The following is a 25,511-nucleotide window of genomic DNA, read 5'->3' on the forward strand; positions in this document are numbered from 1 at the left end:
GATTTACTACTACATGACACAAATTCCATTCCACAGGACTTTTATCTGTAGTTTAAACAGACTAGTATACCTTTCAAAATTTTCATGCTAATATTGTGAGAGCTGGCTATCTTAATTTTCCATATTTAAGTGCAGAAGCACAGAAGGCTCACGGTCTTGGTCAGACTATCCGGTAGACCATGTCAGAACAGAACATTCAAACCAGTGTGCGGGGATCAGAATTTAAGCTCTTCCACTTTTGCTCTGCTTCTTCTGGCTGATTTAGTTTTACTAGGATTTGCTAAGATTATGTGAATTAAAGCAATTGTGAGATAGGTGAGCAGATAGTATCTTTGTGTTTGTATGCATATATGTAGGCAGTATTTGGTTTAGCATGTGTATGAAGATATGTGCATGCAGGTGCAAATTCAGACATGTGCTAGTGTGTTGGAAGCCTGAGGTTTTCATCTACAGTCTTTCTTAATCACTCTCTAATGTATATGCTGAGGCAGTGTTTCTGGATGAACTCAGAAGTCATTGATTCTACCACTCTGGCTATCCAGCTTGCTCTGGGGGATTCTCTGCTCTTGCCTCCCATGTGCTGGGATTATGGAATTACATGTGGGGAAGTATTCTTCATCATGCTTTGTAAGTGGACTTTGCGGACTCAAATACTGATGAAATATATAACTAGAACTACTAATACATATTTAAGTGACTTTAACTAAATTTTCTATGCAAAACCATGCTATATCTATCAACAAAGAACATAACAAATTATGTCATTGTGTAATATATGAATGGAACTCCTCCTATTTCATCATGTACACTATACCATTTATATTGCTTTAAGTGATTTTTAAACACTGGCTGTGACAAGAATTAGCCCTTAGGCACTATTACAGCATTTACTGAATGCAATGGACCTTTGTAAAGCCTTAATTACGCAATGACTCTGTCAACACTATATCAAGCTCTATCCCTTTAGATTCCAAAATTTACAAGACACATCATGAAGGAATCTGTATTTCACAACTCTGCTAACTGTCAAGAACCTCTTTAGGTCACTATTTTATTCCTGGAAAAGATCAATAGAAGTCACTTATTGTGCTTTTTTGTGGGTGGAAATAGAAGGGAGGTCATTGATGAACGTAACTCAAAATCCCATACTGTGTATTAAGTATTTGTGAGTGACAGCAGGTAAACTTATTTAGCTTCATCTGAAAAAGAGGATGGAAGATTTGGCCATTGCACAAGCCTGGATTTCTTCTAGACGTTTTAATGACTTTTTTGGATGAATGTAAATTTGCACAGGGTTTCAGAATATTTGAGCGATCTCAGGAACTTGTGTAGGAAGCATCTGTGTGCTTGTAATATGGGCGCTTCCTAAAATACAGAGAGTGTAATTGGATTTACTGAGCAACAGCTATTTGGGTGCTTTCAAAGATGCCCAAAATGAATCAAATTCTTAAAATGCTATAAATAGAGATAGTTAAGAAAAGTTGTTGTTCATTGCAGATAATATGGAATCTGCATTTAAGACATATAAAATTCGTTATTCATATTCTTCCCTTAGAATAGGGTCTATATGCTTGATAGAAGATAATGATTCATGTTAAGGGCAATGAGAACTCAGAATTAAAATTAGTCCTATTCATTACAGAATACTCACTATAACAGTCATTCAGGCAGACAAGTTTGATACAGAGTGGCCACCAAAGATTCATGTTTATTTAAAGAATAATGATACATGTTTATATATGATATGATAATATATGGGTTGATTTATTTTTAAACAGTTACATATGAAGAGAAATGCTGATGCTTTCAAGTGCTGAGTGGACGTGTATATTTCTCTGGGTTCTGCAAACAAAACCCCAGCATCATATTTTCCATGTTTATAAAATATTCATCACCTCATTTTACATTATGTAATTCCAACTCGACTTCTGATTGGCATTCTCCATATTTGTTTCTCTCTCCTTCACTTTCTCACATTGGATTTTATATATATTTATTCTTTATTCTGATTTCAAGTTGACTCTATTCTTGTAATAGTGTGGTGTGGTGCTATATACCCTCTAAAACTTCTTATTATTTTTTAAAAAGAAAATAAACTATCTTTTTTCATTTTACATACCAACCCCAGTTCCCACTCCTTCCCTTCCTCCTGTTTCCTCCACCTACCTCCCCACCCCACTCCCCATCCATTCCTCATAGAGGATAAGGCACATTGCTTTGGGGAAAGTCAAAGCCCTCTCTACTGTATCTAGGCTGAGCAAAGTATCCCTCCAAAGAGAATGAGTTAAAAAAAAAAAAAAGGCCAGTACAAGCAATATGGATAAATTCTGGTGCCACTACCAGGGGCCTCTCAGTCTGCTCCAGCCATATAACTGTCACCAACATTCAGAGGGACTAGTGTGGACCTATGCTCTTTCCCCTTTCCTGACTGGATGGAGTTGGTGAGCTCCCATTAACTCAGGTGAACTGTTTCAGTGGGTATACCCATCACAGTCTTGACCTCCTTGCTCATATTCTCACACCTCCCACTCTTCAACTGAACTTTGGAAGCTCAATCCAGTGTTCTGATGTGGGTCTCTGCTTGTGTTTTCATCAGTTGCTGGATGAAGGATCTATTGTGATACTTTTTTTTGTTGTTGTTTTTTTTTGTTTTGTTTTGTTTTTTGTTTTTTGAGACAGGGTTTCTCTGTGGTTTTGGAGCCTGTCCTGGAACTAGCTCTTGTAGACCAGGCTGGTCTCGAACTCACAGAGATCCGCCTGCCTCTGCCTCCAGAGTGCTGGGATTAAAGGCGTGCGCCACCACCGCCCGGCTCTATCGTGATATTTAAGATATTCATCAGTCTGACTATAGGGCAAGGCCAGTTCGGGCACCCTCTCCTCTATTGCCTCTAAAACTTTTAAGACATATTTTAAAAAGAATTCTCATGGAAAATTCAAAAAAAATTAATTTTCTACATATTTAAGATCATACGGCTGAAACAGGAGAGTGGAAGACAGCTAATTATGGAGAAAACAGCTATCAGAATGTCTTCAAGTCATTACTACAGTCAAATGGAAAGCATGGGACCACAAAGTAGAGCATACACAGTTATCTGAAGTAGACTTTATACAGTGTGAAAATGGAGTACCTCAAGGCCCACAAGGGAGCCAAGGAAATGCTGCTAGTGGAGACAAATGAGCTCGGAACCGATGTGTGTGCTGCTGCAAAGCTCTGTGGGAGCCTGTGGAGGAACAGCCACTGTCTGAAGACAGAAATACATAAACAATGTGCTTGACATTTGCAGACAGTGAAAATCTGGTCCATCATTGCAAAAGTAGTTTTGCTGGTGTGAAGAGGGCCATAAAGTCATCTCTGGCTCTTTTTTTAATGCTCTCTGAGTGGCCTCTCTTGTGCTTGATTTTTTTTCTTCTTTTTTTAATTAATCAAAAATTTTCATTTATTTTACATACCACTGCAGTTCCGTCCCCCCCCCCCCCAGCTCCATTCCCTCCGTCACTTCCCCTCTACAAAAGACTACAATATTGTAAAGGAATCAGGTATGTTTCCACATTTTATAGGGGTTTGTATATGTTTTCACAGCCATTTTCAGTAGAGCCAAAAAATAACCAACCAAACCAAACACATCAAAAAGGAAAAAAAAAAAAAACCTCAGTGAATTAAATTACCTCCCTCAAGTAATTATAAAACTCAAGAATTAAAGTGGAATCAAAGGCTCTTGGTAGACTAGTATGGTTATTTTTCTGAATGCAATTTGATTTAACATATGATGAAGTTCTGGGGAAGGTGTATAGCTAGTTAATCAAGCAGGTGCTGTATATTACCCTCACTAACTGTGCACACACTCTAACAAGTGCTGACAATAGTCATCCATTGCTTGTCTGTAGCTTTTAATGAAAAGAAATCTATGAAAAGTCTTGGGGCAAAGGGGATTTTATTTCCATCAATTATTTTGTTGATTGTGTAAGAAACTTATTTTAAGAAAAAAATTCCCAACATATATTTTCCAAGGCACTTTAAATACTTTCAAATTTGTTTGAAATATTTATTGTCAATTACTGTATATTTATACAAATCTACACACCATATAGATCGATCTGTATTTTGAATGACTCCTATGTAAAGTATGGTCATGTTGTCATGATGAACTGTGCTGGGTGAATGGCTGGATAGTAGTACCCAAAGCATCTGGATCCTAATTCGTGCATCCTGTGGATCTTAACACTATGTGACAAGACACCACCTTTGTCAATGTGACTTAACAGTATTGAGATAGGAAGATAGACTGAAGTGTTTTCTTGGTAGTCCTGCAAATAGTCACAGTTAACCTCCTATGAGAGACGCAGAAGGACAGTCTACTATGACAGAGGTCCTATCGGTGTGAGGGTCCAGCTCAGCAGAGACTCTGATCGGAAATCATATTCTGCTGGTTTTGCAGGTGGAGGATAGGGATGGGAATCCACGGACCCAGACATGGAAGCAGAAAAGGCAGTCCATCAATTCCACCACTTCCATTTCAGCTTCACTGGAGTTGCTCCAGATTTCTGAAGCTGCGAGAAAATAAATGTTCATTGCTCTAAGGCACCGAGCTTGTGGTAATTTGTTACAGCAGCCATAGGAAACTAATACAACACACATAAATATTGTCAAGATAATTAAAACTTGTCTGAGAAGACTGCCTAAATTAAGAAAACCCATAGCAGTAACTCAGCAGCATTGGTGTACAGAAGAGTCATTGTAGCGGTTTATATGGAATCAGTTTCTGATCTTCTAGTCAACAAACCTCACATAGTCAAATGAAGGGAACTCTGAGGCCGGCCTCTTACCTATATAATCACAGGGAATGGTTAGAGCAAACATTTGAATATGCTGTCACAATAGCAGACTGAATCTTTAATTTGTAAGAGGGTGAAAAAGAACCATGAAAATACATTCAAATGTTTCCTCTAACCATCCCCTGTGATTGTAGAGGTAAGATGCAGACCCCAGAATTCCCTTCTTCTGCTTTTTGCAGCATTCAAGTCATCAGTGAATTGATGTGCAGTCCATTAGGAAAACTAATTTCCTTTAATGGGGCCACCAATTCAAATCTTAAACCATCCATAAATTACATTTATTTTGTTTCATGTAACTCAGCGAACTTGACATACAAAAAGAGCCATCCCAGGACACATCCTCATGCCTTTCGGATGTAGATGTCCAATTGAACTTCCACAGTGCTACTGAGAGTCACGCAGGCTTGTTGGAAATCATCTGGCGATCTATGCAAAGATGTCCTCTGTGTTCTCTCTTTCACTTCACTCGAATGGCACAGTAGTCTTAGCTTTGAGTCAGTAAAGCCCTGTCACGACTGTTAAGTTTTTCTGGCCCGACAAACCTCTCCACCAGTGCAATAATACAATTCAGACCAAATAAGAACATGCCCAGGTTTAATGAATGCCTGTGCTCCCAGGTAGCCCTCTAGGAAAACACGGAGGCAGGGAAAGAAAACCAGGGAGATCACATGTTCGTTCTCTGGGGGGCATTTTAAACAGCCTATGGGAGTGGTCTTGATCCTTCCTGGGGAGGGGGTCACATTTTAGTGAGCTTTCTTGGAGCTGGTGTCTGGACTGTGGCAACTTCCAAGGGATGGGGGGTTGAAACTTTCCACCAAACAATGACGTTTTGTTTCATAAAACACTTTGAACCTGTACATGTTAGTATTTCATCTTTGTTCTTAATTTTCAAAGTTATTTACCTATTTAAGGACCCTTGATATTCCATGAAAATAATAGGATTATTTTTCTATTTCTGAAAATAGTTATTTTGTTTTGTTTGTTTAGAAGTGACTTTGCCTATGCTAGAGAGAAATTCTTCCACTAAACTCCATCCCCAGCCTTTTGTGATTCTCTGTACCTCATACTTTTCCTTTCTTTCTTCTTTTCTCTCTCTTGCTTCTTTCTTTTCATTGGAACGATTGAAAAACAATTGTCAGTACTAGTTTTTGTGATATTTACTCACGGGAGTTCATTCTCAGCCTGAGCATCTAAAAATCTCTCAGGTGTTTTCTGACTCCATGCTCCTCTTGCCATTTGTCTGGGAAAGTGCACTCTCACCTGATGTATGAATTTTATTTTCATCAGTCTCTAACTCCGACAGTCATTTTGTCTGTACTCTAACCCGTCTCTCAGTTATTGCAGTGACATGCTCTACTGCTGGACTGCCTGGTTACATCTCCTCATTTTTTTTAAACTTTCTTTTTGTAAAATTCTTTGTGTCTTTTCCATCTTGCATCTCAATCCCATTAATTTCCCTCCCTTTGTATCTGCTTTCTGCTTTGCAATTCCCCCACCTAACAAAAAATAAAATCTAAGAGAAAAGGAAACGAACACAGAAAGAAAGAAAAAGAAAGAAAGAAACAATTAATCTCCTCATGGAAACTGTAGTATGACACAGTGAGTCACACAGTAAATAATTTTATCAATATATCTTTACATGCAGATGTTCATTGCAAAAAAGGCTTTGGTCTGGATTGAGGCCTCTGGTTTCTACTATACTATTGATGCTGGGCCCTCACTGGGACTCCTCTTGGATAAACAGTTGTTGCCCTGTGTCATAGAGATCCTGGAGCTCTGGGTGTACACCCTACATATACTCCAGCATATCATAAATGGGGTGGATGTTGGAGTAAGCCAATCATAACTCTGGTTCTGGGCCTGAATAATTGCAGAGTTGGTTAGCCCATCAGCTCTCCCCTGTCCTCACTACAAGGTGAGCTCTTCAGCATGACTCTGGCTAGTTCACCCTCTTAGCACTGGGCAAAGGGCGGGGTCAGATCTCCTGCTTTCAAGCCCTTAGGGTAGGCCCTTCCACACCTTTGCCATCAGAGCCAGCTCTATTGTGGCCCAGGCAATGTACATGGGCCACTATCTTGAGCGCTGCAGCTGGTGAGGGGTAGGTACAATTCTCCCACCTGCCATGGGCATCCAGGAGCTAGGAGGCAGGCATTTGTCCTCTGCCCACACTATCATATGGCAGATGAGGGTCAGCGCCAGTTTTCCCATGCTCATGTTCTTGGTCCAGTTCATGAGAGCCAAACTTGCATTTTAAGTTTTAATTAGAAAGCTTTAGAGATCCATGAAACAAAAATGCCTCTGATCTGCAAGCCCCTTGCCCAAGGATAGATAATTACTGATATGCTGGAAGCTATTGTTTATAGGAGATAAGAAGCTACATGTTTTTCAGTCTCCTAAACAAGTTTGTTTGACCAATCTACATTGGATACAGATGTGCTTGATTGCATGGGGTTGGCAGGTACATAGGCGAGAAATATATCAGGATATATGCTTGCCTTGATTGGACCTGATGGGAAATGCAATAAATTATGGGGTTTCCTTTAAAGGCCTTACCATACTTGATTCTGGGTCATTTCCTGAGGGGAACCTGGTTATAGACCTAGCCAGAGCTCATTCAGTGACCAGAATTTAATTAAAGTTTGCTTCAAATTTGGTTTTAAACTGTGGTAGTGGTTTTAGAATTAAAAGGCTCACTTGCATCCCAGTCAATATTATCAGCTCTACTGTGCCTCCCAGGTGAGGACCACAGCCCACAGCCCTGAGTGCTACAGCTGGTAAGGAGGAGGGTCAACTACCTTCTCTGTCACAGGCAGCAAGGGACAAGTGTCATCTCTCCCCTGCCCATGTTTCACTATGATAAATGAATAATGGGGATAGCTTCCCCATGCTCACAAGCAGTGGGCTTACCCACACCTCTGCCAACAGGGTTGGCTCTACCTGCTTCTCAGGTAAGGTGCAGGACATGTTCTCCCAACAGCAGCAGTTGGTGAAGGACAGGGGTGCTCTCTTGCTCTTATGATCTCAACATCAGATCTCACATCTGCCTCGGGCTTACAGGGATGGGATGGGAGGCATCTCTCCCCTACCCATGCCACCATATGGCAGATGATGGGCTTGGCCAGATCTCTCATGTTCAAGTTCTTGGGCCTGCCTAGTCCTGCCCCTACCAACAGGGTCAGCTGTGCTCTGCTGCCCAGATGCGGTATGGAGCCTGCTTTCTGAATGCTGCAGCTGGTAAAGGGAGGGTCTACTCCCCCACCCGCGGGAGGTAGTAGAGATGAGGGCGAGGACATCTTTCCCTTGCTTCTACCACTACACTGCAGATGAGGAAGGCAGTACCAGCTATGTCTTTCTCACACCCTCAGGGCTGGGCTTACCAGTGCCCCTGTCTACAGGGTCAACTTTACTTTGCTACCCAGGCAACGCAAAGAGCCCGTTCTCCTAAGGGCTGCCAATTGGTGAAGGATTGGGTCAGGTCTCCCGTCTGCTGCAGGTGGAAGGGGAGAAGGGAGAGATCTTTTCCTCACCCCATCACAGATATCCCTTGCTCTCCTATTCTCGCACCCTCAGGGCCAACTTCCCATGCCTCTGGGAATCGTGCTTAGCTCTATTGTGCTCCCCAGCTGAGGTGTAGGGCTCTTTTTTGAGTGCTTCAGCTGATGAGGGACAGAACCAGTTTTTCCTAGTTTTGTGGCCAGTGATGGGGCAGGGTCCACTTTGTACAGCCCGATCCTCTAGGCCTTGGGTGGTATTAGAAGCCATGGATATCAAGATAGACATTGACCGCATCATGGCCATGAACACAAACTTTGGCTCTGGCAGTAGCCCAGGTCCGGACATCACTATAGTCCCGGGCGCACAATCAAGACAACCCATCAGCTCAATTCTCACTGCTTTCACCTCTTCAGATATGGCTCTGTCCACAGGATATGAACCATTCTGTCTGTCTCTTTCTCACACATACCACACCCATGCATCTGCTGATCATAATAATGCCTGTCTCGCTAGCCGCACAAGGCACTGGGTGTGCCTGTGTTTGCTCTTCAGAGCCCGTGGCAGACCATCCTGGGCCTCTGTGTGGGTATCATTGTCCAGCTCTTTCTGTCATGGGGCTGGGCAAGATTCTGTTTCATCCTTTCTTTCGATCAGTAGGCTAGACCCATGGAACTCATTTTTAGTTTCACTGGCTGTTGCATAGGGGACGGGGCACACACGAAATTTTAGCCTTTTGATGGGTACCTTTCCTTATTCCCAGAGGTTCTCTAGATCCCTTGAAGATATGCTTCAGTTAATATGCTAACCCACTGATTCCACGTGAGGAACAATAGCCTGGTGTAATGTTTACCTGTATTAACATTTACATATTTTTAAAATAAGGATGCATTTGGGGAAGTTTTAACACTTTCCACAGAGTTGATGATTGATAAAATAGCAAATGTACATCTTTAAGGCTCATTTAAATTTGTTAGGATACCTGCTCTATGTGCTTTTTCCTTTCAAACTCTATTTTCATTTACTGTAAATATAGAGACAACAAAATTTGCCCAATTTAACTGATAGCAGAGATTCAATGTGATTGTGCAATAAAGACTTGCCGAGTAAATGTTTATGCAGTGGTTTTCATCAGTTTTGTCCTCCAGGGAAAGGAGTGCAGACACTCAGTAGTCTCATTTATGGTCACCTCTTCTATTAGATTAGAGGTACTTCAACATAGAATTCTGAAACTCTAGGTATTCAGAAAATCTTTAGCTGTAACTGCAGGGATTTCCACTATATCTCATCTAAAATAATAGTGTTTCTACACAAACTCAAGAAAACACTAATCTCATTTTCGGGACAGTCTGAATTCTGTAATGATTTATTTATAGCCTTCCCTCCTCTTTGTATGCACGAAACGGTCAACAGGGATGAGAGCCCCATGAGTTAGCATGGACACATTTTGAAGTTTATGCAATTATAAAGAACCATTTAGACCTAATATGGTTTGTTCTATCTATCATGAGATTTCACATATTTCAGGAAAAATGCAATGTACTTACTAGTTTACTGGGTAAACTAAATTTTATAATGAAACTTGTTTAAAAAGACAATTTGAAAAATACCATATTCAAATAAATTTAATTTGGAAAATGCCAGCTTACACGTTATCTCTATCAATAAAATCAAGCCATAGAATTATGATCTTAAGTGTTAAAAGAAAAATTCTTCACACAATTTTTTCTAAGTCAATTTATGACCAAATCTTTGTGTTATATTTTATAATGTGCTTACTGAAAACATTTCTCTTCTAATTTAATTATTAAATGTTTACAAGTGCCAGTGTTAATTGTTTACTTGAAGGAAGCTATTTCATGAACATTATATAGTGCTTTGGAGGCTTATAGCATAAATTAATATAAAACTCATTTTTCCAATCCTCCAAAATAATGTTTAACAGACCCTAAGTGAAGGTTGTTTAGAGTAAGATTAATCAAATTCAAAGTACTAATGGGAATGCATCCTTTATCTACAGAGAGAAGAATTGCTGCCAATTGGTAACACAGCTGCCTCAGAGAGACGCGTAAGTGCAGGGTGAGGCCCTCTATAACATTGCCCCATATTCCTTCCCTCAAATGTAATCCTTGCAGTAATCTTAGATATTTATCCCTTTACACTACAAGTTTTCAGCTTGCAATTTAACAATTTACCAACTTTTATTTTAAAAGCATTTATTCCTTATTCCTCTTTTGCCTGCCATTATTGAGGCCTAGACTCATGTACAGGATTCTCATAACAGCTTCTTGATTAATTTTCATCCCAGCCTTCCTCTCTCATTATTCCTGAACCTACATTAGAGAAATATTTCTAAATAAGTGCTCTTTGCATTCTTTTCTCTGGGCAAAAAGTTTTTTGGGTTTTCCTTGTGGGATAAATTACAAATTCCTGTGCCTGCCATGGAATTTCCACTACAAGCTTACAGTGTTTGCTCGTTCAGCTAGTATTTATTGAGGGTTCACTGTGTTTGGCATTTTCAGTGTGATACTCCAATATCTTGAAATGTTCCCTTTCATTTGGAGACTTATAAAAATACTTATGGAAAGTAAAGTAGCTTAGGTGTCTGTTTAAGATTTTTAAAAAGGTATTGTGTCTGTGTATGTGCTCTATATCAGTAATATATTTGAAAAAACTGTGTATTGAATGGTAAAACGCTAATCAAATATAAAACAAGTCTTACACTATATGAAGCATATATGTATTATGTATGTTTCATTTTAATCTTTCTGAGCAATTATTAGAAATAGAGATATAACAGTACAGTATCAAAAAGAAATTGAAAAATTTCCAAAATAAGTAAAATATTTTTATGTGATAATTTTGAGAGATATAGATGAATACAAATATGTCAGATTTATTAGTTATTATTTTTTATGTTAAAGAAAATAAAATTGTTCTAGTCCTATTACTATGGGTATTGTTGTATGTAGACTCTATGAAGCATAATTCCTACTTCTGGGTATATTTGAGTTTATCTTACCTTCTCATCTCCTGAAAATGTTTGGATTCCATGACAGAGTTCTGAATAAGATATATTCATGGGAAAGAGATGAGCCCCTTTGGATCTGTTTGCTCTCCTCAGAACCCTACTCTTTCCACCTGTAACAACATATATGAAAGCTTCCTGCTTCCCATGTCATAGATATCAGGTTCTGAATGTCTAAGAAATCAACTCAATTTGCTGTTATTGAATGAACTGTGCATTTGTTTGTTTGTGTGTTTGTTTGTTCAATAACCCTTACCATTATGATGTGTTCAGTAAAACTCTGTATTGAATAAAAAAGTCCTGTATTAGTTGCTATATTATCATCTTTTTCTTGGAAAATACAATTAGTTCCATTTGCCTTAACCCTCCTGGATCTCAAGCTCTTTGATTTGGAGCTAGCTTGTTTGCTTATTAGTTTTCTCATGTATCAAGAAGCCATAAAATTTTGAGAAAGGAACCTGTCTTAGCTTTGTTCATTTCTTTCCAATAAGGTAATATCTGGCGGTTCATATTTTCTTACTAAATGTAAGCTAAGCTAATAGATGAATGAACAAACACAACGATCCCATATTAGTGGATGTGTTATTCCATGCTATTATAGGTGTTGCAGTGGTGTGAGTTGGGAGAAACTAGAGCATATTTTAGCCAGGCATTCGATTTTCTATGCAGATCCCAGAATAAAATAACTTCTCCCTCTGTATACAATCTTTTGCTTCTACCAATTCTTTTCTCAGGATGATTGCCTTGCAGCTCTTCTTTTTCAATATGATTACAGCTGTCACTCCTTAAATATAGCTCCTGTATTGCATATTCAGAATCAAACCCTAAAATGTATTTTTTTCATTGCTGTTCTTCTGTAGTCTGTGTGTTTTCCCTGATTTTATTTATTTTGGGGAAGATGTGGTATTCTAGAGACTTTGGTATATTCAGGTTTTATATTTTCTTTAAAAATAGTTACAATAATCTAATCAAATTCTTTGTAGTGTTCCACAGATCTGCAGATAAAATTTATAATTCTTATTCTTGGTAATCTAGTAACAAGATAAATGTAAGACTTGCCATTCATTTCTCCCATGGTCCATGTCACATATGACCCTCTTTTTGTCACATAGACCATTTCCCATGACATAAGCATATAGACATGTTTCTAAACTGTATTTTGTGTTCCAAAGTTTTGCTTTCATTAAAGTTCACTTAAACTGCCTCCTGGATTCCCACTTCACCTCATCTCTTCCCATTCTTCTGCTCATCGAGACTTGTAAAGGCATCCTTTTTGAAAATTTGTACAAACCACGACACAATTTACCTTATATTTCCATTAATATAAAAAAGTTACCTTGTCCAGACTTAATGTGAGTGCTTTAGCCTTATCTAATTGTGTCTTCTCTGTCATTTTTGGCTGTTGGATCTTGGAGGCCTGCTTTTCAGAAGAGAAAACAGAGGGTGAGTGGATTTGGAGGAAGAGTGGGATCGACATTGCAAGGAATAGTAAAGGGAGAGTAAATTGTGGTTGGGATGTATTGTATGAGAGAAGAATCTATTTTCAACAATAAAAAACGTATTCAATATTTATTTATTTATTTATTTATTTATTTATTTATTTATTTATTTATTTATTTGTGTGTATATGAATGAATATTTGCCATGTGTGCTTTTGCCTTTAGAAGCCAGAAGAGGATGTTGGATTCTTTGGTTCCAGAGTTACAGGCAATTATGGGCTGCCTATCATGCGTATTGAAAAATGAATGATGGTTCTTGTATTAGTTGTCATGTATATGGCTGTGATTAAACACTATGACCAAAAGCAACTTAGGAAGGAAAGGGTTTATTTCAGCTTACATGTCCCAATCACAGTCCACAATAACAGAAATTTAGGAAAGGCAGTCAGGGCAGGAATCTGGAAGCAGAAAAGTTGGCCATGAGGAACACCGTTTATTAGTTTGCTCCTCATTGCTTACTCAGCCTTCCTTTTTTCATATTTATTTATATATTTATTTGCTTTTTCAAGACAAGGTTTCTCTGTGTAGCTTTGGATCGTGTCCTAGAACTAGCTCTGTAGATCAGGTTGCGTCAAACTCACAGAGATCCTCTTGCTTCTGTGATGGGATTAATGGTGTGCACCACCACTGCCTGGCTAGTCTGCTTTCTTATACCACCCAGGATTAACTTCCGTAGGGTGTCACAACTCTCAGTGAGTTGGGCACTCGCATATCAATAATCATTTTTTTTTTTAAATTCCTTATAGACTTCTCTACAGTCTATCTTACAGAGGAACTTTCTTAACTAATATTTCCTCTTCCCTCTTTGTCTTTGAAATGACAAACTGAGCCAGAAATCCTCTGTATGAGCAAGGAAGTCTTAATTGCTGAGCCATCTCATCAGCCCAAGGCTCTATGCTTAGATTTCCTGTTGTTTAATTTAGAATATCTAAAAGAGAAAAATGTGTATGACTATGTTGGAATAATTGAATTTTGTTGCAGTTCATATTCAATTTTAATCAGAAATCTTAAATGGGGGCAATATTTTTGTGTAAGAACAATCTAAACTATTAATTAAAACTGACTTAAGCAAAATATATACATATACCATTCTTTTAGTGAGCAATAATCATGAATTTAAGTATGTCTCATTATGTAAGAAAATGAAGGAAAATAAAATATGCAAATATTTACATTTTTTGAATGACCCAAGTAGCTATTAGTGTGTATCAAAAATCTAGGTCCTAATTTAATCTATTTTAATGTAATTTTCTGAGGAATACTCAGATACCTTTTTAATTATCTGTTATAATTATGGAAATTTATTATTTTATAATATGTTACTTATTATATAACATGAATTGTAAAGACATAGAATTAATGTTCTTTCAAGTAGCATAATTCCTTGTTATATAATACATTTTTTGATAGTTTTAAATATACCCAATTTATTAAAAGCATCTTAATTAACAGAAACATTTAAATATCTACAATATGATAATTTTAAAATATGTCATACTTGAATGATCTCTTACATAAGTATTTGATTCTACACTAGTGATTGTCAATTCCAGTTATCAGTAGAAACTTAATGCATTTATAATAATCCAAAAGATTAACCACATGCAAATATTCTCTGCTTTATAGAATGACCCATAAAGTAAATATCTGTTCACAATATACACTTCTGAATCATTTCATGAGGAGGTTGAAGGCGCACATAAAAGCTTCACTAATATCAAGCAATGATGCACAGAAACCAGTTTATAGAAGCACTTGCTATTAATAGAAGTCAGAAGAAATTTCATTTACAGTGTATTTTGTATTTCAACTTCTGCTACAGCATTCCGATAATCACAATTATATTACTTTTCTATTTCCTTAAGAAGAGGAAAATGAAGGCATTGTCAACATTTCCATCACTGACCTAGATTGCTGGCCTCATTGAAGAGGGTAAATATTTTGAAGACTGTGTTGACTAGAACCCTCACAATTTGGAGATGAAGATGAAGGCATTTCATGCCCAAATTCAATGCAGCTTGCCTGTTCCATCCTAAAAATAAAAGAAAAAGTAAGTCAGCAAAAAAACCCTTCACTTTTGATGGTTTAATTAAAGCACAAGTTTAAACACCATTGTCTAGAAAAGTTTTGTTCTGTAAGACACAATATGTTCATTATTGTACCTATCTATAAGCTTATATCCCATGTCTAATAAAATGTAGCCTCTGAATCAATCATACTGAGGGTACAAAAATAATATAGAATTGCACACATATTTTAATGAGAGTGAAATGTAAATATGCCAGATAAGCAGTATTTTGAGTGGGTGAGGGAAAAGAGCAAACTGCATTTGCTCTAATTTTGTCTGATCTTTGGCAGATAAACAAAACCTAAATGTATACAGATATCTCTCTTTGCTGAGCAATTCCACTGCAACCTATAATTGCATGGCTATTAGTGATAAATTCTGATTTACAGCTTAATTGGCCAGAAGTGAATATAGCCTCAAGGTCATTGTAATAAAGAGAGCAGGAAGTTTAGGGAGGCACACAAGTTAAGCAAGAGCCTGGTGGCACAGTATGTGGAGAGTTGTTTAAAATATAGAATACAACACGGGCCCATATTGTGCTGTGCTGACTCCATACATGCAATAGAAAAGGTCAGTTTGAAGTGCTCACAGAGGCCCTACAATAAAAATATTTTATATTTAACAACACTACTCTCTTGCCTTTTTCCTACAAGGGAAATGAATAATTATATGATGCCAAAGGGATTAAAAATGGACCAATTAAAGCCTCCAGGAAAGTTAAGCCTTAGAAGAAATGCAGCAGAAAATTGAGGAAAATAGAAGGGAGAATTTCGGAAACGAGAGTTGCATACCCAGCATCACTTTGGAGGCAGCCAGTTATTTCTCCATTAAACAAGGGAAGGCTCCGGGTGTGTGGGGGTTGACTCTGAGGATGGTAGGACAGGCAATGATGGGAACATTCACAGAGGATCTTAAATGTCCCTACATTCAAATGTTGATTGAACTCTGTAGAAGACATCTTTGATTTTACATGAAAACAGAGAAAAAGGACAGTATTTTTATTGATCCATAAAGAACTGACTCTCAATTGATTACAAGATGATGTGAATTTGAAGTATGATTTGTAAAAGAGAGTAACATAAAAAATTATATGAGAGTAAACTTTTAAACGTCTAGCCCATCCCTAGAGACAGGAATAAAGTGAGATGGTGTAAACATTTTCAACTGCCTATAGTTGAGAAATATCCATGAAGCTAATAAAATTTCCACTACTAATAGCTTTGATGCCACCAGGAATTCTAGCTTATTTGACTCATTAATAGGGAGGAGGGATGGTTAAAACTTCTTGAGAACAATGCTATCATCGTTTACTAAACCAAAGTCTCTGAAGTAACCATTTTTATTTTTTTATATAATTTTCATCCCTACCAAGAGTGACAGGAAAAAGAAAGCAATGTCCTAAATAGAAATAAAACTTGGGGTCACTGAGTGAACACCAAGAGCACATTTTAATAAAGTGGATATTGGCCAGAATTTCTGATAGAACGCCTCCCAGGAACTAGATGGTCTTTCAATATACATACACAGACTTCAATAGACTTCAGAAAAAGTGTCACAGGCAAAGAGGGGAACATATATATTTCAGATAAACTATCTGGAAAACAGGTTTTGGATACTTTTATGATTTGAATTGGCTTGCTATGTGTATAGACTTTTCTCCTTTGAGATTCCAGTAAGTCTATGGTTTTAGGAATTTATAAGAGATTATTTTTAGATTTGTGTTTTTCCCTTCTGGTGCCCTTTTTCATCATAAGCACTAGGTGTTAGGGACTCAAGAGAGCCACAAAATTCCATTGCAAGTAAATCTAGATGCAGGCAAGGGCCTGTTGCAGACAAATACATGCAAGACATACATGCAACAAAAGGCAGTTACCTCTGCGCTGACATCACTGGAGCTAGAAATCTAGATACTGTTATTATTTTGGGAAGTTGGGGATTATTTCATAGGTCTTTATTACCATCTAACATCATAATTTTAGATAAAAACCAATCCAGAATGTAAACTTTTAGGAAATAAAGGTAAACCATATCAAGGGAAAAGAGGAAGATGGACAGATCAGTCTCCTAAGAAATTGTTCAGAAAAAAAGCAGTTATGAATAAATAGTCCTGTTAAATACTAAAACTATAGTAGATCAAGCAGAATATGTGAACTCCTTCGATAATAAGCTGATTCGTGTCAGACATATGGAAGTTTTGCAATGCCAGCCTGACTCAGAGAAGGGAATAGATGATGATCATAAAGCCATGGAGTTTCAAAATAGATCCTGTTACTTGACACCCATATGGATTTCCATACCATTTTCCTTTCCCAGTAATGAAATAGAGGCTCATATGCTGAGCGAACTCCTAATAGTTGAATTTGAATGGAGGTCCTATAATACACCAGCTGTATGACATTGAGATTAGAATTTAATCTCTTTGAGACTTATTTCCTCCCTTTTTCCATGGAGTTCATAATATCTAGGCACTTAGAGTATTTTGAGATCTTTTATTATTCAAAAATTCTGTGAGCTTAAAAAATCTTCTCATTTGCAATGAGTACAGCTACCCTTCTTCCTCAGCGATCTAAGCTGTCCTGCTTTCAGGAGGTTATGGTGGGAAGCGTGCAACCTTATCTTGAGTATATTATATCTGACCTCCCAGGGCCTATATATGAAAAATTGGATCCTCAAGGTGGCAGTACTGGGAAGTAGTGGAGCTTCTTCAGTCATTGAGAGCAGTTTCCTCTGAAGGAATAAATGTAGAATTTTCAAAAGAACTGTTATACAATCAAGAAAAGTGTATCCCCCTCTGAATATGACCATTTTCCACGATCTCTGTAATGTTGATAGAGTTTCAAACTATCACAGAAGCAGAGTGGGGCTGCTTTACTTGCCTTCCATCCACTGCGGCAAGCTCTGCATGCTTTTCATGGTGATGTTTCATAGAATAGAATGTATGAAAAAGAGAGGTTGCCCAGATATCTCAGCCAGTTAGATCACTTGCTACCAAGCCTGACTACCTGAATTTGATACCAGGTATTCATATAATGGTAGAAGAGAAGCAATTCTTGTAAATTGTGCTTGGATCTCCACAAGCATTCCGTGGCATGCATCTGTTTGGTTGTATAGAAAACAAGTTCTTAAATAAAAAAAATTAAAAAATAATAATTTAAAAATGATATCGGGGGGCAGCCAGATGGCTCAACAAGTAAAGGCACTTGTCAAAGGCAATATAGGTCTGGTAACCTAAATTTGATACTCAGAATCTATGTGAATCTCCCTTCCAACATCACATAAATTGTGTCTTCTGACTTCCACATACCTCCCCTGCTGTGGCATTCATACCTTCTCCAACATCATATGCGTTTACTTGTGAATACATATGCATTACCAGAAATCAGAAAATAAGAGCAAAAGAAAAAAGAGAAAGAGAAAGAATGAGGATAGAGGAAGAAAGAAAAGAAATAAAAGCACTGATATGAACTAACTTCTATTAGACCTTGATAAAAAAAAATCAGTTGTATGATCATGATCTTTATTGCTAACAGCAAAGCTAACAGAATGTCATAGCAGGGAATTCATATTTTTTAAAAAAACCTAATTATGAAGCAAGCAATTTCCACTTAGGTTTTAAAAGATGACTGAGTTTTCAAAGGTGAGGGAATTGTTACTTGTCTTTAACAATAATTCCTAACGAGTTCCTAGGTCAATCTTGGTTAAGCATTTTCATTGAGCTCTAGAGGAATTATCATGGTCCATGAACATACTAATTTATTCTTGAGATGTGTTTAAAGTACATTAATTTTAAAAGGTTGGAAATTTAAAAGTTGATTTTAATTTCTCAAAGAATTTTTGCTTGGGAAGTAAAGTTGAAAATAGGGAGTAGAGTTCTTTATTTAGTATTCAAAATTGTCAAGCTCCTTATTTACTGCCCCCAAAATCTTCATGGCATATGGCTCAAAAATGCTCATTCCTCTTCCTTAAAAGAATGTGGCTATTCAGTGCTGGAAAAATTGATCTGTGGTTAGGAGCCATTATTTCTGTCCACTTGCAACATGGTGGCTCACAAGCATTCATAATTCCAGATCCAGGAGATACAAATCCTATTCTGACTTCCCAGGGTTTCTGCTCGCACATGGTGCATAGAAATACACTCGGTCATACATACATTCCTAAAATAAAGAAATAAAAGAGTGGAACTATTTCTCACACAATAAAGACGTTATCTCATATTAGCCCTTTTGCATTATTTTTTGTAAATTACATCTATTTTTGGTGGCCAATTCAAGGTCACCAATAACAATATAAGGCTCACACCACCTGAAATTTCATCAATTCAAACACAATAAAATAAATCAAAACATTGTTATCAAAAAGAATGTTACTTTATTTGGCATTGACAAGCATAATCATTTATTTAGTCAATGCAATCCAGAAAATGAGAAAATTTCTTTTTTACTTTTATATAAGTATATATATATATATTTAAAAAAATATGGCTTACATTATAACATTTTTATGTACGTGTACCAGTTGGGAAACTCTTCTGATTTTAAAGATGCAATCAACAATATGCAGGTGTTTTCTGAATATATAAAGAGAAACGTGATCCAGGGGAAATTGTCCCCACCTTCATTTCTTGCAGTTGTTTGCATTTATCTCTTTCCTTAGGTTGCAAATTACTCCCTGTGTGATTCAGTTCTGTGTAAAATTTGGTGCTTAAATTTGTGTATATTCAATATTCCCTTAGGACAGAGTTCAGAACTCTATTAGCCAAACTCTGGATGTACAACACTAGTTACATATCAGGGAGTTAAAGTCAAATTTTAGATACATTTAATTTTGTGTCTATGTAAGTGTGCTTGACTCTATGTATGAGCACAATGTATGGTCTGGCACTTACAGAGGACTTCAAAAGCCTAAAACTGGAGTTGCAGACTGTTGTAAACCACCATGTAGATCCTAGACACTGAAACCAGGACCTCTGCAAGAGCAGTAATAAGTACTCTTCATTGAGGAGACAGCTCGGCATCCCCAAAAGAGATGTAGATGATGCTTCAGCTGTACTTTTACTCAACTAAGGTTGATAAAAAACAGAAATGAATAGATGGCTTAACTTGATTAATTCAAGGAACTTGTATTTTATCTTAGGTGCTGAACTTGACATTTCCCCTATATTACCCAAACTTTACATCATGCTTTGAAAGATAGGTTAAAACTCTTGTGTGCTTATTCTTAGCCCGTTGCCTTACTTGCTTCCTACATATACTAATTACCTGTATAATTGAATGACAGAATCTACCTGCCTCTGACTCCCAAGTGCTGGGATTAAAGTCATGCACCACCACCGCCTGGCCCATTACATTACATTTTAAAATGAGTTGCATAAACACAATACTTTAATCAAGAGCAGAAATATACATATGCATGGTATAGCATAATTGATCTTAAATTTGTATCAATAATCCAAAATCCATACTCATGCAAATTATTCATATTCTATATTATATCCCCTTTTAAATGTAAAGAACATTTATAAACAATATTTGGGAATTTGGGCATAGTTCTCAAAATTACTTCCTGCTGATTGGGGGCACATTTAATCAGGTCTTTTATGGTGTATCTTATGTGTTAGGTTTATCTCAGTCAGCAGTTGGGCAAAGTAATTTTTGGGGGTTGTTCTTGGCAACCTTTCCAGGGATCTGATCCACCAAACATTATTGGTCTGAAAGCAATCCACAGGTTCTCATCCTCTGTGGAAACAAAAGAAGAACCTCTTTAAGTAACATATTCTTAGATCCAAATTTTGAAATCAAGATACCTGATAAAGGATGCTTAAAGAAATACAACACTAGCTCAGAACTGAGCATAATAGAGGGTTATTTATTTAAGGGTAGACTCACAGATGAAATCCTCTGTTGAAACTGGAAACAGAAACTGAATCCTGCAGTTGGAAAAGAGCCAGATGTGTGCTTTACATTGGCCTAAATAGTATAAAAGGGCACGCCCAAGTGGGTGAGTAACTTAAAGGCTACTGGTGGTAGGAATTTCTACAGCACCTCACCTTTTGTTTAAATAGGAAAGTTCTAAGCCTAATACAATGTTATATGCAAAAAGAACAGATATCAGGTATAAAAATTAGAATTACAACCAGCATAAGCAATATCAACCAAGAAACATGATGTTTCAATAATTATTCTATCCTAATGAGTTTAAGTTTTGTATATAGAAAACTTGCCGAAGTTATGCAAGGAAAGTAACAACAATTATCAAGTCTTCAACACCAAGAAAGACCTGAGAAGTAATACTATTACCTGAGTAATCGGGAAGTGAAATTAAGCAATTTCCAAAAATGTGCAACAAATGACAGAGTCAACTGGCTACCTCGGCAATCACACAAAATCTCATTTGCAATGTTGGACACCCAGCTTTGTCTAAGGCCTAGAGTAACTGACAGACCATTTTCAAGGCAGGAAAATTTTCAAAACCGTCTTACCCTGTATTGGCAAGATTTGACAGTCTTTTTTCTTGTATACTTCTTGTCCTGTCCTGACATGTGCATTTTGTCAGTGCATTGGCAGTTTCTTGCCCAAAGGCCAGTTTTGCCAAGAAGAAATCAAGTACCAAGTAGAGTGTCTTCGGTATTCAACTTTCTCTTGGGAATAGATGGGTGCTGCCAGGAGCAATTGTGTCTCACTTCAACAAAACCCTAAGTTATTTAAATGCCATATTCTACATCTCTTTGAATTGATTGAAGATTACCTATCTATGCAGAATACGATCTCTATGTATCTAAAGAACCTCATTAGTCCAAATATAGGTATGACAAACATGGAAGACTTTTGACCTATAAATCTTAATACCTATATAACTTAAAGACTAAGACTACAATTAGAATATTAAACAATCTTTAAACAACTGTGCAAAAATGAGGACAATGATCTCAAAATATAAACAATGTACAAGTATCTTGATCAGAGGTAAAAATGTACATTGCAATATTATAAATATATTCAAAATTGTACCAATATACAAAATGTTTTAAAAAGATATAGAAGCATGCATGCATACAATATGACAAAATAACTTTGCCTAGGTATACAAATATTATGGATGAAAATAGGAACATATTCAACATAATTTAAGTTTTTGTAGCAGATTTGAAAGAAATTTGAATCTCAGTAAACACTTAAAATTATTCCTTGATGTGTTCAATATCAATATTTGGAAGTATTTATGTTCTTCTGTCATTTTAATTTCTTTCTTTTTTATATATATAATATATAATTATTATTAATAAAAATATCTAGAATAAGAGAGAGAAGATAAACTTAGAAAGGGAAGGAAAAGCATTCTCAAGATAAATAAACCAGAAAAATATGCATGAGTATCTTCTGCACTTAATGGTAGTTCACATGTGGAGGGCCAAGTTCCCAGCAGTCAAGGCAAAGAAGATGTACAGATTAACAAGAGGATACTTAACTCTGTGAAGAAGGAGAGAAAGCATATGTGTCATTTATGCAATTGAATGAAATTTATAAACATATAGTACTAAGAGATATATAAAACCGTTACTGATAAGACTGAAAGTGAAAATTTAAGGACTTTATATTCAAAGCTCAGTTCTGTTCCTTCCCTTACTTTATCCTTACCTTTGTGGATTCATCCAGAAAAATCTGGTGAATATGCTATGTGTCTATTGGCTTTAAAATTCCATAATCCTGGTTTCCAGAGTTACTCAGTAAAAAGGTATGAGTATAACCAAGCAGTAACTTATTGAAATTTATTGCATAATTATTTTATGAAATAAAAAGAAAGGTAAAAACAATGATTTTTTAACTTTGAAGTTCATATATATATCAAAAAACAAAAACATTTTAATATGCTATTGAATATAAACATGACTAGACCTGAACTTGTTTGGCAAAAAGCCTGATTTGAACTGGCATGAGGCTACTTATATCCTCTATTCTACTTAGTACATATATATCCCCATTTGACATATAACTATTTTCCTATAATATAATGACCCATGTCTTTCTGGATAGGTTATATGTTATCAAAACAAAATCTAATAATTATAATTTTGAGATCAAGATATAGTTTTGAAGATTTCCTGTATGGGTTTTTGGAATTATTAGTAAAGTCCTATATAGTTTTCAAGAATATATCTTGTAATTATTGTGATTATGATTAAAACAGCCACTGTTAATGAAAATCCATTTAATTAAAATTTAGTGTACATTTCTATATGACTTTCCAAGAATTATAAAAAGACAAATACTTTTATGGTTTGTTAAATTATCTCATATATTATTTCATCACATAATATACCATGCATCAGGATATATATATATATATATATATATATATATATATATGTGTGTGTGTGTGTGTGTGTGTGTGTGTGTATGTGTGTGTATCTGATATCTTAACATATATATAGAACTTCACTATTCATTTTAACATATTATTTAAATATAAGGCTTTTGGACCTACATGGATGTCTATAAATCACGTACATTCCTAGTTTCCACAGAGGTCAGAATTGAATCTCCTAGAAATGTAGTTACACACAATTGTGAGCTGCCATATTAGTTTAAGAAATTGAACCAGAGTCTATGGAAAATCAGCTGATGCTCTTAATCACTGAGTTCCTTAACTCTCCAGCTCTTCAAGTTATTCTTAAACTCTAAATGTAAGTCTAAGGTTTGATTCAGGTAGTATCTACTCTTTATTTTGTGATACCATTTAAAAATTACTATTTGTGTATGTATGTTGTGCATTTGTGTGTGTGTGCGTCTACTTGAGGTGTATGTCCATTTGTATGTGTCTTTGTTCACAGGAACACATGTGTTTTAGGACCTATGGAGGCTAGATGCCAATATCAAGTGTTTTTATCATTTGTTTCCACCTTAGTTTTTATACAGGGTCCCTTACTAAACTTGTAGTTCCCTAGCTTTTCTGGCCAGCAAGCCCAAGAACACTCCTTCCACCATGTTCCCTGAGTTGGAATTACAGACTTAGACCATGCCATTCGGTTCTCGGGTATTTGGGTTACAAATGGGTTTTTATACTCACAAAGCAAGCAATTTACTGGCAGATCTATCTCTCCAGTTCAAAAGATTGCTTTTTAGATAAAAATCTGCAAAGCATATCAGGATTTAGGATTGAATGATACATAGCTGTCCATTGATAGTTTTGATAAATGTTAGTTCCTTTTATATACAAAGACATTCTTACAAGCACTTGTACTTTTTGCTGAGATGGGAGACTTGAAATAACAAGCTCATGGCCTTGTCTCAGAAGACAAAGTTGAACCATCAGTGAAGTACATGAGTTAAGTTACTGTTGAGGGATAACATTAAAAGGCATGACATGACATATAATAGCAGTTATCACTGAAATGGAAAACTCTGGAAATCCAGGCAGATTTTGTGCTAAGAATGGTAACATAATTAGGGGTGAAAATGATGGCAGTTCTGTATGTGCTCGCTGACATCACCATTGAGCCTGCTTCTAAGAAGAAAAATAAAGGCCAGATGAATGTTCCTGTGTAGACTGACAAAGAGAGGGAAGAGCTGAGCACATATGCCTATTCTTAAATATTTTAATGTGAGTCAGAAACTTACCAGAGAAACGATGGAAATTCTTTGGGATTCAGTATTTTGCATTGTCAAGTCAAACAATACAAAAATATGTGATAAATAGTACCAATATAGTCCACCCTATCACACATGTGCCCGTCAAACCAGACTCAAATTAAAGCTGAAGTCTTGATGGTCATAGCTGACTGGAGGCATGCATGCCAACATGCCCAAAGAAAATTGTGACCACTGAAAGTGCTCTCAGCTTGAGGCTATTTTGGTGCATTTTCTGTAAGTCAGACAAGGAGAACTGGTGTGGCTACTTTTAGAAAAAGAGTGTCAATAAGGTCATTTTGAAGACATAAGTCTAACTTTCTATAATTTATTTATAAATTCACAATGCAGCTATTTATATACATATTCATATATTTTAGTTTCTTATGGGAGTCTGTGCATGACCCCCAGAGACTCTGGCTAATTGTCTTTGGCAAGGATATAACCCCAACATCTTAGTCAGAAAGTGATTTTCCTCAGGATTGGAAGTCTGTAGACTCACATTGAGAATTTATGAACATTAGTTTTATCCATATTTTATGTTTAAGAAGACATACCTGGATACATGCAGAAGTCTAGATCCATGGGTACTTATGGAAGCTGAAGTAATAGGCCCAACTGGTAGAAGATATCAGTAGAAACTGAGAAGTATGTGCTGGGGAGATGGGCAAGTCTGCTCAATATACAGACATAGTGACCTGATTTCAATCCCTAGGACACATGTAAAAAATTCAAAACCAAAATCCTGATGTGTCAGTGTGCTCTTGAAATGGTAGAACTGAGGAAATGGGGGAGGGTGAACCCCTAAATCCCACTGAACAGTCATACTAGACTACTCAGTGAGTGTCAGACCACTGAGACTGTGTCTCAAGAATCAAGGTGTGGATGACGGAGTGATGGTTCAGTGGTTATAAGCCTTGAAGCTCTTGCACAGAACCAGGGTTTGGCTTCTGAAACCACCACCATAA

The 25,511-nt window shown here is 36.7% G+C and overlaps 1 pseudogene; it reads left to right on the plus strand.

Moving 5' to 3' along the window:
- Positions 1 to 8,533: 8,533 nt before the first annotated feature.
- The window catches only part of LOC130885223 (60S ribosomal protein L7-like), a 35,179-nt pseudogene continuing 18,201 nt past the window's right edge, over positions 8,534 to 25,511 (plus strand).

Source organism: Chionomys nivalis, chromosome 12 (genome assembly GCF_950005125.1).
Source record: "Chionomys nivalis chromosome 12, mChiNiv1.1, whole genome shotgun sequence".
Lineage (NCBI taxonomy): Eukaryota > Metazoa > Chordata > Mammalia > Rodentia > Cricetidae > Chionomys > Chionomys nivalis.